The 15,935-nt window shown below is 35.1% G+C and overlaps 1 long non-coding RNA gene across 1 annotated transcript in view; it reads right to left on the bottom strand.

Annotated features, from left to right (window-relative positions):
• Window positions 1-15,935, bottom strand: part of LOC131411473 (uncharacterized) — an 85,904-nt gene that overhangs the window by 55,445 nt on the left and 14,524 nt on the right. The gene's annotated exons all lie outside the window — the stretch shown is intronic.

Below are 15,935 nucleotides of genomic sequence, written 5' to 3'. Positions count from 1 at the left end.
TTGGCATTGGAGGTTAGCTCAGCGCTGGTCTTCCTCACACACACACAAAAAAAATGGAGTCTTTTGGGGCCGACCCTGTGTCCTAGTGGTCAAGTTTGGCGTGCTCCACTTTGGCGGCCCAGGTTTGGTTCCCGGGCATGGACGTACACCGCTAGCGAGCAGTCAGGCTGTGGTGGCGACCCACATACAAAATAGAGGAAGACTGGCAACAGATGTTAGCTCAGGGAGAATCTTCCTCAGCAAAAACAAAAAAGAATCTTTCTATTAGAGTATCTTTCTGTATTTGCATCATTCATAGTGATTCTATGTCAAATTGGAAGCATTTCAGCGCTTCAATATGACTTCCAATGTAACTATGTCTCACAAGTTTACACTGAACACTATTATTTATTATTGTTTTAATATCTCCCTTACATTTATGGCACTGTCTTGGTTTATGTTCCTTATATAGGTAAGCTACAGAATCTATAAATTTTATTTTAACATAGGAAACAATGCTGTAAAACTTTTGTTCTTAAAAAGTGTCATTGGGTCTTACAGGTTTGAGAATTTCTGAATTAAAATGTGAACTTTTCTGAGACTTAGAAAAATGGATAAGGAGGGGTAGTTGAAGGGACATACACAAAACGACATTTTTCCCAAGTATAACATGTAATATTATTCCCCAAATGAAATTTATTATCCTAACTCTTTATGCATATCTATAAACCTACATTCAGATGGCTTTTGGAGTGAGATGCTGTGTCCTGAATCTTTCAAAGAAAGACCTTGATTGAACATCTATGCTGCAACTCTTAAAAAGGAAAAAAGAAAAATCAGTATATGCCAGATGGCTTCCATAAACCCAGCTGGTGATCCATGAGTTTGGAGGCCTTAGGCTGGATTAACTGCCTTAAATTTTTTAATTAATTGCTTTAAGGAATTGATTTATAACCACTGAGAACTGCTGTGTAGCAACCACGAAGTTATTTCCCAAATAACTACAGAAATTACACACTTGGAATCAACAAACTGCAAAACACAGGTGAGGGAAAAGCATTGCTAAAGATATTCTATTTACTCAGGAATTTAGAGTGATAGATTTAAATGATCTCCATAGGGAAAGAAAAAGTCTGTATAACGGAGTTCTAAAAAAAGGTTCTAATGCTCTACAGTCATCCTAAATCTGTATGCAAACTTCACTTTATTTGGGTGGTGGGCAAAGATGATGACAATTTTGCAGCTCGCCATTTTATGCTTACTGGGGATGGGTTCTAATAAAGTGTATCATGCCCAATACATTATTCAGTCATATTTTAACATGTCACTGTAAAGAGTTGGCATCTTTTCAGTATGAATGCTAAAGAGAGATAGAGTTGTTATTCATTGACCCCATTGTTCACGTTTCTGTTCGATTTCATCTTTCCAGGAAAGGAAGATTATTTAGCAATGAATCTGACTGAGCCCGGGGTGTTCTTCATCTGCTGATGTAGATAAAGAATGGAGGCTCTGTAGGTTGGCATTCAGTTGTAATTTTTTAAAATCATGTGATTGTTCATAAAAAGATCTCAGTGTTTCATGGCATCTCATCATTTTAAATAAATATGTTTCATTTTGTTTCTTGAAAACATCTTCTCCCTGTTGCTGATTTCTGTCCTTCTTAGAGACTCGAGCGACTCAGCAAAGAGGAGAAGACTTCACATAGCCATATATATATAATAAAGCTGTGAAGGATATGGATGCATAAATGTGACTCAAAAATTTTAACCTCTGTCCTTTTTTTTTTAGATCCAATACCTGCAGTCTTTCAGCTTTTTAATTATTCTATGGTTTATCCACCTACCTCGAAATAGCTCTTAACTACCAATAGCTTTTAAAAGTTTTACAAAGCATATGGAGAAAGGAGGGCATAGAGCTTAGGTTTAAAATAGCATCTTATATAAGTCCCTGATGAAGTTTCTCCCAAATTACTGATAAATTACCCTGAAGCAGGAAGACACAGCAGAAGAAAAAAGAAAAACAATTCACAAACAGCAGAATATTCTAGGTCTCATTTTCTCACTTTAGCCACAATTTATGTAGAATTTCTAAGAATTAATGAAAATGTATGGCGAAATAAAAGAGTAGGCACATGATTTGATTATAATTATTACTATTATTAGTGATGGTGATAGTAGTTCTGCTATTTGAATATTTAAAAAGATAATTAGAAGCCTGGTGGGGGAGGTCGAAAGATATTTGATCTATCTTAGACTATCCTTCCTTATCACAGAGATACAAACTCTGCCAAAGAAAACAGGGTAGCCAAGTCTATATTGCATAACACTTGCTTTTAGGGAAGACTTCTTCCCAAAATCATTTACTCTGAAGAAAGTGAAAAGTAGCTTAATAACCAGGACCTGCCCTGGCACCATCAGCCAGGCCTTGGTGTTGCTGGCTTGGCTATTACAGTTAGGACATATATTCTATACTGAACACCATTTCACTCAACACCAAAAGCAGACAAAGCCACTGTGTTACTGTGATGGGCCAAGACAGAAAACACAATTCTTTATTCATAGCAAAGCCCAGACATTTTGAAAACAATAAAAATGACCAAACAGCTCCCTTTTCTAGCTAATATGATTCTTGCTTCTTTACCAATTACAGATTTAGCCCTATTTCCTTCTAGGTGTAATTAAGGCACCTAATAATAATAGAATTACCTCCACTTCATACAATCCAAGAGTTCTACCTCCTTGAACTCTTCCCCAATCACCTACCCTAAGGTCAAATTCTACATTAATTTCTTTCTTTCTTTTTTTTTTTTTTTGTGAGGAAGATCAGCCCTGAGCTAACATCTGCCAATCCTCCTCTTTTTTTTTTGCTGAGGAAGACTGGCCCTGGGCTAACCTCCATGCCCATCCTCCTCCACTTTATATGGGATGCCGCCATAGCATGGCTTGACAAGCGGTGCATTGGTGTGTGCCCGGGTACCGAACCCAGGCCGCCAGCAGCAGAGCACATGCACTTAACCGCTACACCACGGGGCCGGCCCTAATTTCTTTTTTATAGTTCCTACGGAAACAAGCGAGGGCCAATCAAATGAGAACAAGCCAAAAGCTATTTATTTAGAGTTTGCTATATAGCAAAGGAGTCAGCCACCATCATTTGTGTTCTGGCAAAGACTCAAAGGCAGGCAGATGAGTAGGAGAGCTTTATAGTAGAAAAAAAGTAAGGCTTCAGATATGCCCTGGTGGAAGCTGTTAGCATGGGGAAGCTGTAGGCCAGCTAACTAGAAGCGGGGCATCCTATGTGATTGGCTAGAGGTACATATTTGACTTTCTCTAGTTGGTCCTAAACTGGAAGCAGGGACAGAAATCAGGAAAGCTGTCAGTTATCAGCAAGTCCTGTCCATTTGGACCAAGTGCTACAGGGGTTATTGTTTGGCTTTCTGGATTATTGCTAAAGACAGTGTTTTGACTTCCTATACATCTGACTTACAGTAGACTGGCTTCCTGGACTGGTTATTGTAGACAGTGGGTTGGTTTCCTGCTTACTGCAATTGTGGGTCAGGTTCTATTGTTGTATACGGTCTGGCTATTGTCCATTTACATGTTCAGTCTCTCATTCCTTTCTAATAGTACTTTACTGAGACATCCCACAGTTCTCTACAGTATATAAACTATTTAGACCCACATTTGCTAGAAATGCTAGAAATTTGTTGAAGAAAAAAAAAAACAGTAACTAGTAACCTGTCTGCTAGGCCTCCAAATACCTTAGAATAGAGACACTTAAAATAGGTTGAGACTACTACCACCTGGATATGGCAATGCTGGCTCTCACATTTTTGGGTTTATGTCACCTGCTCAAGTTCACACTTACTTGCATTAATTATCTGTTCCACAAATAGGTCCTTGATGCCTATATGATAGAAATGAGCAATTTGCAATATTTTTATTGCACATTTCCATTTTCACATAAAATGCAAGGCAACAATCTCAAAGAAAGAATTACTCCCACCTTGGGGCATTTTGCAAATTCTTGTACATTTTCCCTGGCTGCAGTGAGCCAATAAACCCAATTTGTTTGACTACAGGTATATTCCTAGTGACCTTTGGCTGGAGGTCATGAACAGAGGTGGGGGTTTTCTAAGATTCCTTCAAGACCCTTGCTGCCTTGGACTGGGACTCTCAAGTAAGTAGAGTGAGCACATCTAGGATCCTGGGTCTATCTGTTCAAGGCATCACTGTGCTTATGGCTGGAAGGTTAGTTCATGCTGAATTGTGCACTGACATTTCACTGACGCCTATTAGTTTGGGGTTAGTTTTGTTTGATGTGCTAGCTGACAGACTTTGGCTAAGTTCTAGAGACTGGAGGTTGCATATCTTTACAGACTTTTGTGGTTCTTCTGGGTCCTTTTAAGATAAAACTGCCTCCCCAGGCTAATCCCCTGCTCCCTTTAGGATTTCTCACCAACACATTAACATTTATGTCTATTTCTCTACCTGCCAAAATGTTGACAGTAACAATTTAGAACTAAAGTGGCTACTTTCGTACAATTTTGACATGAAAAGCAATCTTCATTTGAGAGATGCTTTCAAACAAAAAAGTAAGGCACCCTTCAGGTTATATGTTAAGTGAAATAAGCCAGATAGAGAAAGACAAACACTGTATGACCTCTCTCATATGTGGAATATAAACTAACACATGGACGGAGAGAATACTTTGGTGACTACCAGGGGGAAGGGAGATGGGGGTTGGGCACAAGGGGTGAAGGGGTGCATTTATATCGTGACTGACAAATAATAATGTACAAGTGGAATCTCACAATGTTATAAACTATTATGATATTAATTTCAAAAAAAAAAGGTCAAAAAAAAAGTAAGCCACCCTCCAGAGAAGAATATCTTGCCTGTTGAAAGGAAAGAGATCACTGGTTTAACGTAGGAGACACTCCCCTCTTTGTTTTCTTACTTCAGGAATTAATAAATGATGAAGTTTTATTTTGTTTTATTTTTCGGTGAGGAAGATTAGCCCTTAGCTAAAATCTGCTTCCAATCTCTCTCTTTTTGCAGAGGAAGATTGGACCTGAGCTAATATCTGTGCCCATCTTCCTCTACTTTATATGTGGGATGCTGCCACAGCATGGCTTGATAAGCACTGAGTAAGTCCACGCCCAGGATCTGAACCTGTGAACCCCAGGCTGCTGAAGCGGAGCGCACAAACTTAACCACTATGCCACCACACCAGCCCCAAGTGATGATTTTTTTAATCATACAACTTGATAATTGTCAATAAACTGAGTTATTATTTAAAACATCTGTAATGTTTCTCATTCGTGGGTGTGTGTGTCCAAATTCATTTTCTTCACTCTGAAGTTTCTCCCTTCAACTCGCAGAGGGAAAATAATTTCTCTTTTATAGTAATAGTTTCATATTTGTTTGAAGCTGACTCTCTCACTTATGTTGTCTTTTTTATTCTTCTGTTTCTCTTTTTTCCTCTCTTAGTAAACTTTAAAGAGTAATTAATCAGAAAAAAAATAAACTTCTGTCATTATGTGAGCACTCTAGGGATATTTAGTCCAGATAAGCATTCATAATGTTTAAATAAAAGAAAGAAAATATATTCAAGGGCTTGTGTTTTTTTCGTGGATAGTGAAAATAGTATTTACATAATAGCCCTTGTTACTACAGTTAAAAGATAAAGAAGAAAAGCCTTGGTAACAAGAAAAAAAAAAAACAAGATAACAAAACAAAAAAAAGTATGACGTTCTTTTTAATTTTGGGCATGAATCAGGGTCTTTAAAATTTAGATTACCATATAAAAATAATGTCATCACAGTATTATGCTTTGTGCAAGACTATTGTAAATTGAAAATTCTTATAATGCTACTAATAATATGAATATAATGTGTTAGCTAAAATTATAATTTCCAGAACTTTAACTAATTTTAAGAACTCAGAGAAAAGATTTCATTAATTAATAAATAATTTTTGCATGTCTGGATGATTTCTAAGTAAGAAACTGATATAAGGCACTTGTCACCAAATATAATTTGAATTTACTAATTTACTCTAATTTCTTATAATAGATTAAAACATGCAAATTACTTTGCATATTATATATGTACATATACATATATAATTTATATATGTTTATCACTCAAATTTCTTAAAATAGTATGAAATGAATAGCATAGTGAAGAAACAGCTAAACTGTACTCCAGTTTTCTCCTACGTCTGGAGAGAAAATAAGTTGGTTATTTGGTTAAAGATGATAATCAATATAAATGGTTCATTACACTGGGTACAATACTTAAGAGAAGTACATATATATATATGTCAAACAACAGATATAACTTTCCAGTTGTTTCTTATGAAAGTTATTGCAGCGTTACAAGAAGGTAAATTTAGATCATTTTTTTTTGGAAACTGAGTAGTAGTAGGACAGCAAAGAACAGAATTTCTGGAAATTAGCCTAGGAATTGAATATGTCAATCCATCCTCCAGCAGATAGCCAAGAAATACAGTTGTCTAAAGTAAAATCAGCTAATAAATTAGATCAAATCCATATCCCCTTTGAGTAGTGAATGGATAGCTCTCTACTGATTCCAGTCTGATTTAATAGAAAGGAAATAGCTCTTTGCTCTATGGAATATAGTTAGAAGATGAACCGTCATCCCAAAGCTTCAGATGCAAGACATAGGGAAAAAAATTATTCATCACAGGATCCATAAGGAAATTTTAGAAAACTCTTACACAATCCATACTATGTGACAAGACCTAGATTCTACAGATGGGTAAGGTAGAAATAAATAACACAAAGAGAAAATAAACTTAGATAAAACTATCATATGATAAAATGAAACACGACTAAAATATGAAAGAACTACAAGAAAACTGCACAAAAAAATCGAAACTAAAATCAATCTGAGACCAGAATTTGTTTTTGTTTTTTATTTTCTTGTTTTTGTAAACAACATGCAAGCTGACGTAGGGGAAGAAGACAATTCCTCTACCCTCTAAGTTCTTCTGGCTGGTCTAAGAATTAAATTGACATGAGACAGAATAACAGAAGAAAATCAAACAAAGCTTTATAACATGTATACATGAGAGAAACCCAGGAAATCTGAGTAACTCAGCCAGAATAGCCGAAGCCACCACCTTAAACACCATCTACAGCTAAAGACAAAGGAGGATGTTGGGGGTAGTGGTTGGGACTTCAAAGGGGAGGAAGGCAATTCACATGGAAATGAAAAAGCAAATATTTGGTAGACAGAACTTTGATAAGAATGGGTTTAGCAAGGACCCTTATAGTCTACCAATACCCAGAGTTATCTATGGTGATGGCCTGCCCTGGGGACAGGCCTTCTATCTTAAATTTTTTTAGGCAGTTAGGGGGAAGGTCAAAGTTTCTTTCAGAGTCTCTTGGCTTTAACCAAAGAGATACATTTTGAGGTGGCCAATTTTGATCACCCATCCTGGTAAGAGCATAATGAATCAAATACTTGCATACACTGGTGGTGGATGAGTCTACTGATATTACCTTCCTGGAAAGGAATTTGGCAATATTACCAAACATGTAAAATATGTGCATTTTAACCATAGGAATTAATCAGGGAAGTAAGGATAATAAATATAGATATGTTCTTACTCAGTACTCTAGTACATGATGAGTTTCTGAATTTTCTTTTTTTAAATGCCAAGGTAAAAAATTGTAAAATAAAAAATATGGTGAAAAGCATCACATATTTAACAAAAGATAATATTAATATGTTTTAGATCTGAAAGTTGGAAGGGTATGAAGATATTTAAGCTGAAGTCTTTAAATATATTGATGCTATAATAAAATCCCTACACCATTATGCTATGTGTATATTTTAAAACATCATTCTCTACATATAAAACATGCTGATTTTGCAGTTAAAAATCATATAATGATATGCCACTATGTAAATGTTTAATTTTAAAAAATAGAAAATATATCAATGTATGCTGTTACTATGGAGTGTTTTTCTTTTACTCTACTGAGGAATTTACTTTTCAGTATTTTTCAATTATATTCTTGGATTTATTCTTCAGTATTTTCCAAATTTTCTGCAATAAGATAATGTTAATTTTATATTTATTAAACATATCTTATTTTTATTGAAAATATACATTTTTCTTATTTTTTTTCCTTATTTGCAAAATAATTAGAATGTATACTATATCTCTTTGTTTTATGTCAGACAAATAAGTAAAACAGAATCCAGGGGACATTACATGGTTTAGTATCAGTGGAATTTTGGCAGATTGGTGTTAGTTTGAAGGGGTTTTGAAAAAAGGCAGACGAGTACAAGAAACAAATTATAAGAGTCTATTATATTACAAGCAAAGTGCCAGACTACGACTCAGCAGACCTGGGTTCTAGCTCCATTAGCTTTGCATTTTGTGTTAAGGCAAATATTTCTGCTCTTATCTCCATTCCGAAAAATATAATATTCATATTAGATGCTATCTCATATCCTGTTGAACTTTAAAATTTAAGATTTTTTTAAGTTTATGAAGCTCAATACTGAAATTGACGACCACGGAGATTCAATATTGGCTCCTTTAGAAGGATGGATTATATGGCCTACATGCTTTTGTCATGGTTTTATTCTCTTTCCCACTGTGTAAACAATTCAAACTATTATTGTTTTTCATTATATTTTCATATTTATTTTCTTATCTACCTTCAAAATTTAACCATATAGAGCATAATTATGTCTGGAAGATAAACAGTCAGTTATAAATTGGTCTGGTTTTAAAATATTTACAAAGAATATGGCCTATTTTGTGTATCACATATATTTCCCAAGAAAATAAGACTGAAGTATGTATTCCTATGTGATCCCTTCTATGTATGATTTTGTAATACTAAACAACAAACTCTTCTTAACAGATAAGTATTATAACCATACAAACTTCAACCATATTAGTTTTGTTTGCATAGACAATTGTGTTATTTGGTAATTGTGAATAATATTTATATGGTCTAAGGAAGACAATATATTCATTTAGGCCGGTTAAAACTTTTCTAGTAGGCAATCTTGGTGCCCTATTGAACACGTATTGCACCAAGTTATACCCTTAGCTATTGATGTTGCTACTTGAAAATTGTGTCTGAAGAAAATATTACTCAGTAGAATATTTTTGCTTAAATAATATTAAAACAATTTTTCAGTAAAGCAATACAATACAAATGAATATTGGCAATATACTTAATGAATGTTTCTTTCTGGCCAAACAAAATAGAAGAAAGGAAAAATGCAATAAGTGTATTTAAATGGATAAAGGAAATGTTTAAATTATTTTACACAAAAGGAGATTGTTTACCTAGAATATCTGTTTTTAAGAATTGGAATACTTATCAAAGATAATTTTGCTTGGTGTATTAGTTTGCTAGGGCCGCCATAACAAAATACCACAGACTGGGTGGCTTCAACACCAGAAATTTATTTTCTGACAGTTCTGAAAGCTAGAAGTCCATAATCAAGGTGTTTTCCAGTTTTTTTTCTAAACCAATCTTGCAAACTGATGATCTAAAGATGCTGATTTTGTTTAACCAGCTCACGTCTTTTTTTAAAAAAATTGGAATTGGCTATCTTGATGACATTTAAATAGGTGGAGAATTCATTTAAATATTGATATGGAATTTTCCAGAAGAATGGGACAACAGAGCTAACATAGGCTAATATTTCGTACAAGGAGTTGAGCACTGAGTTGTCACCACACTTTAGAAGTCATGCACTCTCCTTTGGCCACATTTCCAGCTGGTTTCTCTCATGGGTTAGTGGTTCCAAACTGCCTCTTTAGATATTTAAATTTTGGACAACTCTTCTAAACTAACTACTACTGAAAGGAGTTAAACTCCAGATACATCAGGCCAAGTTTCAAACTTGCATAAATGCCACTTTACTTTAAAAGATTATCTACTCTATGATTTTGTCTGTTTGTTTCTCTTTTGGTGAGGAAGATTGACCCTGAGCTGACATCTGTTGCCAATCTTCCTCTTTTTGCTTGAGGAAGATTAGCCCTGAGCTAACATCTGTGCCCATCTTCCTCTACCTTTTTTGGATGTAGGACGCTGTTACAGCATGGCTTGATGAGCTGTGTGTAGGTTCACGCCCAGGATCCAAACCCCTGAACCCCAGGCTGCCCAAGTGGAGTGTGTGAACTTAATCACTACACCATTGGGCCGGCCCCCAATGTTATTTTTCAATGATTTAGGTTATGTACACACACATACACACAGAAAATTTAATTAACAGAAAACATATATCCATATTATAAACAGATATAATAAAATATAGACAAGATATTTTCCATTGCAAAAAGCTGACACGTTAAAACAGGTATTTTGAACTGAGGTACACTAAAATTCTGAAAGACCGTATTTCAAAAAAACAAACAGATGTACATATTACTTAATGATAGCAATTTAGTTCTTTTAAATTATCTTAACATTGCTTATTGCGATTGTAAATTGTTTCATAGTCGATGAATTTTAATGTGCTACTCTAAATGCTTATTTCTTTTTTAAAGCAATTCAAAATAATTAAGGTTTTTGTCATAATATTACTCATTTTTAAATGCTAATTTTTCTTTCAATTTTATGTCCACCATCATTATCAATTTCTTTTGTATCCATACTTTGATGGAAATAAGACTTTTCTTATTTGCCTGGCTTATTTAGTCTTGCTTAAAATCTAATTTCTTTGATTTTGCTTTGTTTAATATGTTTTCTTTTATTTTTCTGAATTACATTGACAAAATATTCCCTTACCTTTACCCTAAATTATATGTCACACAACAAATGCTTTATAAATTTTTTCTTTCTATGTATCCCATCTGATATATTTTTTATTAATCTGTAGTTTAAGTTTTTATACTTGAGGCTAAAACTAATGAACAGGAATGACTACTCAGAGCAGCACTTCTCTGTAAAAGAAAATAATGATAAATAAATACATCATTTATATATGAGGACTCAAATAATAACTATTAATTTTAAGTATCCGTTTCTGCTTTTCCTGTTCATACCCTGAGAGATGAAATAATATGTTGCAGTTTTCAACCAATAAATGGAGCCAGGTTTTTCTCATTGAAAATTCTTTTGATAGTTTAATTATTTCTGTCTACTATATTTTGGTTAATGATAGTAAATCCAAAATCTCATAGTTAATAGAATGATTGCATGATAACTAGGTTTCCAGGCACTTTCTTGGTTGCTTCTCTACTCATAAACATGTCACTTCCAGATTACGACTCAAGATTTCTGCTGCCATTACTGCACAAAGGGCACGATCGGCTCGCCGGGAGACAACAGCCAATCGTCAAGAGGCAAAATGATGGAAAAGAAAGGGCAGTTTATTACAGCCTGCTAGCAAGGGGGAAGGTGCTGACTAATGTCTCAAAGAACCATCTTACAGAACAAGACTACAGGCCAGTTATATTGAGGGCTGGTCTCTGAGTGGGGGAGGCATCTGGTCCCAGGGTGGGGGCACCCATCTGGTCTGAGTTCCTGGCAGTCTTTTGTTTTACTTGATAAGCATCAGAGACTGGAGCAATGCCCTATACCCCGATCTTTCAGTTGTGATGGCTATCAGCATAGGCTCTCTGCCTGGGGGTCATCACATTCCTAAGGAACTCAAAAGAACAAATTTATCAACTTACAGCAGCTGGGAGGGGCCATAAAATCAAGAGTTAGTCAGAGGTCATTCCAAGTCACAATATGGTTTCCTCTCTACAATATGGCTTCCCTTATGTTGACCCTGTATTGAGCCAGTATCATTGCAACTTTGCCTGGTAGTATTGTAGACATTCAGGCAGCAAGAAGCAGGAATGAGAAGGGAAGGACATACATCCTCATAGAGATCACATCACCAACTTGACACATCATGTCTGCCTACACCCAGTGGTCAGAACCTAGTGTCATGGCCACCCCAGCTGCAAGCTGATTGAGTTATTCTATTGTTGGTACTTCACTATGTGATAAAAGTTCTTAAAGTTTTCATTGGTCTTTTCAGGAATCTATATTATTTTACAAGATCAAAATTTTTTGCTTTGTTTTTACCACTTCCAGTGTATGTTGGAAATAGCAAGAAATCCTAGGGTTGATCCTTGTATATTCCATTCATTGTGTTGTGTCATTCTTTTTTTTTTTTCAGTTATTTTACTGAGGTCATAATGGTTTATAATTTTGTGGAATTTCAGGTGCACATTATTATATATCAGTTCTGTGTAGACTGCATCGTGCTTACCAACAATAGCCTAATTTTTGTCTGTCACCATATATATGTGCCCCTTTACCCCTTTCACCCACCCCTACCCCCTTCCCTTCTGGTAACCATTAATCTATTCTCTTTATTCATGTGTTTATTTATCTTCCACATATGAGTGAAATAATGCAGTATTTGTCTTTCTCTGTCTGGCTTATTTCACTTAACATAATACCCTCAAGGTCCATCTATGTTGTTACAATAGGGACAATTTTTGTCTTTTTCATGGCTGAGTAGTATTCCACTGTATATAGATACCCTATGTTCATTGCAGCATTATTCACAATAGCCAAGACATGGAAGCAACCCAAGTGCCCATCAACTGATGAATGGATAAAGAAGATGTGTGATACTTTCTTGAACACTTTTCTTAATAACTGAGCACTTTCCTCAATAATTGAGCACCTTTCTCAATACTTTGTATCACTATAATTTTGTCTTCTACTGTATGGATTTTTCTAGGCCTTTTAGTATCATCTACAATTTTTACTGGGTTTCCTACTACCTTAGAAGAAATTTTTTTGTGTGTGTGTGAGGAAGATCAGCCCTGAGCTAACATCTGCCAATCCTTCTCTTTTTGCTGAGGAAGACTGGCCCTGGGCTAACATCCGTGCCCATCTTCCTCCACTTTATATGGGATGTCGCCACAGCATGGCTTGACAAGCGGTGCGTCAGTGCGCACCCAGGATCCGAACCCTGAGCCGCCGCAGCGGAGCGCCCACACTTAACCGCTACGCCACTGGACTGGCCCCATACCTTAGAAGAAATTTTCACTTAAAGTGTGTTGCAGATAATAGCCATGATGCCCAAAGTATTTAAACAAATCAAGCTGGCGAAAAGTCTTTCTGAAATAATAATACAACCCTGCACTCTCTTACCCACATTTGCGTGCAATGTAAATGTTGCTGCTAATGCCTACAGGCAAATCAATCCTAACAGGTTATGAGGATACTAAATTTGGGGTAAAATATTTGCAAGTCATTATGGTGAATATACAAATAGAGATTGTTCACATAGAAAATGATAGCAGAAGTGATATTCTAGCTGGCTGAACGTAGTCGAAAAGGATATAAGAGCAGAGTAAGTGCATTTTTCCTTAAGAAAACACGTACATATTTTAAAGGTTTAGGCAATTAATTAGAGCAAATGAATATGAAAATTATAAAAATGTTCTAAGCTAAGAGCAACCATAAGAACAATGAAGTAAAATGTACCAATTTAGAAAGAAATATGATCAATAAAAAGAAAAATAGAAAAATAAAAGAATAAAATAATTAAAAGTAAATGGAAAATATAAAAGAACATGTCTGGAATAATGCCTAGTATTTATAATTTATTATTTATTAATTAAGATAATTGAAAGGATAAAAATGAAATTAGTTGTGTCAAGATAAATTAAGTACCTTGGACCCTACCTCTCCTGCAAATTACAACTAAAAACACTGGGTTATGACAGAAAAACAACTATCAGAAGACTGGAAGACCCAGAGAAGAAGGTACTACAGGGAAGACCCAATGTTGAGTACCCTGGAATTTATATTTGCGTTGTATATATCCCACCTTGGATGCAAATGCACTATGCAACCAGAATCACCAACCAATATAGCCAAAAAAAACCAAGAGAGGGGCCGGCCCGGTGGCGCAAGCGGTTAAGTGTGCGCGCTCCGCTGCGGCGGCCCGGGGTTCGCTGGCCCGGATCCCAGGCGCGCACCGACGCACTGCTTGGCAAGCCATGTTGTGGCGGCGTCCCATATAAAGTGGAGGAAGATGGGCACAGATGTTAGCCCAGGGCCATCTTCCTCAGCAAAAAAAAAAGGAGGATTGGCGGATGTTAGCACAGGGCTGATCTCCTCACAAAAAAAAAAAAAAAAAAAAAAACCCAAGAGAACGAAAAAAGGAAAAGCTCCAGCAAAAGTTCATTGCTTCTAATCAGAGACCAGGAAGAAAGGCCTTGCTGGATGGGACACCCACCTTTTGGTTTAACAGCTTTATTGTATAATTTATGTATTTCAAACTTTATCAATTTCAAGTCTACAAATCAATTCTTTTTGTACCAAGTGGTGCAACCATGAATATAAATCAGTTTCAGAACATTTTCATCACCCCAATAAGATCCTTTATGCCCACTTATATTAATTTCATTCCACCCCCAGACCCTGCTTTACTTTCTGTCTTTATAAATTTACCTTTTCTGGGAATTCTATATACGTGCAATCGTAAAATACACGGTTTCTTATGTCTCATTTCTTTCTCTTAGCATAATGTTTTGAGATTTATCCATGTTGTAGCATGTCAGTAGTTCGTTACTTCTTATTGCTGAATAGTATTCCATTATATGGCTGTAGTACATTTTATCCATCCATTCACCAGTTGAAGGACAATCATTTAGATTTTTCCAGATTTTGGCTATTATTAATAATATTACTATGAATATCTACATACAAGTCTTTATGTGAGCATATGTTTTCATTACCTCTGGATAGATACCTAGGAGAGGAATTGCTAGATCAGAGAGTAACTTTATGTTTAACTTTTTAAGAAATTGTAAAACAAAATGATTTTTCATCATTTTACATTCTCACAAGCAGTGTGTGAGGGCAGCCATTTATTCATATCCTTGCCAATATTTATTATTCTCTGTCTTATTAATTATAGCCATTTTAGTGGGTGTGAAATGTTATCTCATTGTGACTTTAATTTGCATTTCCTAATGACTAATGATATTGAGCATTTTTCATGTGCTTATTAGCCATTCATATGTCTCCTCTGGTGAAATGTCTCTTCATATCTTTTGCCCATTTTTTGATTGGGGTGTTTGTCTTCTTAACATTAAGTTGTAAATGTTCAGGTAAATTCTTGATACAAGTCCTTTATCAAATATTTATTTTGTAAATTTTTCTGATAGTTTATTGCTAGTATTTTAATTATCTTAATGGCATCCTTTGAAGTACAAGAGTTTTGAATTTGGATGAGGTCTAATTATCATTTTTTTACCAATTTGACTTGGAGTTATATCTAACAAACCTTGGCCTAACTCAAGGTCTCAGAGATTTTCTTCCGTTATCTTCTAAAAGTTCTACTATTTTAGCTCTTACATTTATGTCCATGTCATATTTTGAGTTAATTTCTCTGTATGTTGTGTGAAAGGAGTTTAAGTTAACTTTTTATGTAGTTATCCAATTGTCCCCGTACTATTTGTTGAACAGATCATAGATCATTTTTCACTCAGTTAATCACCTTGGCACCTTTGTTGAAAATCCACTGACTACAAATATAAGGATTTATATCAGGACTCATTTATTTATATTTATCTATATGTTTTTCCTTATGCCAGTCTTATAACTATAGTTTTATAATAAAATCTGGAAATAAAAATCCTCTAGTGCTGTTTTCTTTTTCAAAATTATTTTGGCTGTTATAGCGTTATGCATTTACAAGTAAATTTTAGAATTGGCTTTTCAAATTCTGCAAAAAAGCCCGTTGGAATTTGAAGAGGAATTGTGTTGAACCACTAGATCAATTTGGGAGACTGGCCATCTTTATTAATCCATATATATGAGTTACTAACGAATTTATTTAGGTTTTCTTTACTTTTCTTCAGCAAAGTTTTGTTATTTTCAGTGTTTACACCTTGCGTATCTTTTGTTAAATTATCCTAAATATTTTATTC

The sequence above is a fragment of the Diceros bicornis genome, chromosome 11 (genome assembly GCF_020826845.1).
Source record: "Diceros bicornis minor isolate mBicDic1 chromosome 11, mDicBic1.mat.cur, whole genome shotgun sequence".
NCBI classification, from domain to species: Eukaryota; Metazoa; Chordata; class Mammalia; order Perissodactyla; family Rhinocerotidae; genus Diceros; species Diceros bicornis.
This window is presented reverse-complemented; position numbering and strand designations above follow the sequence as displayed.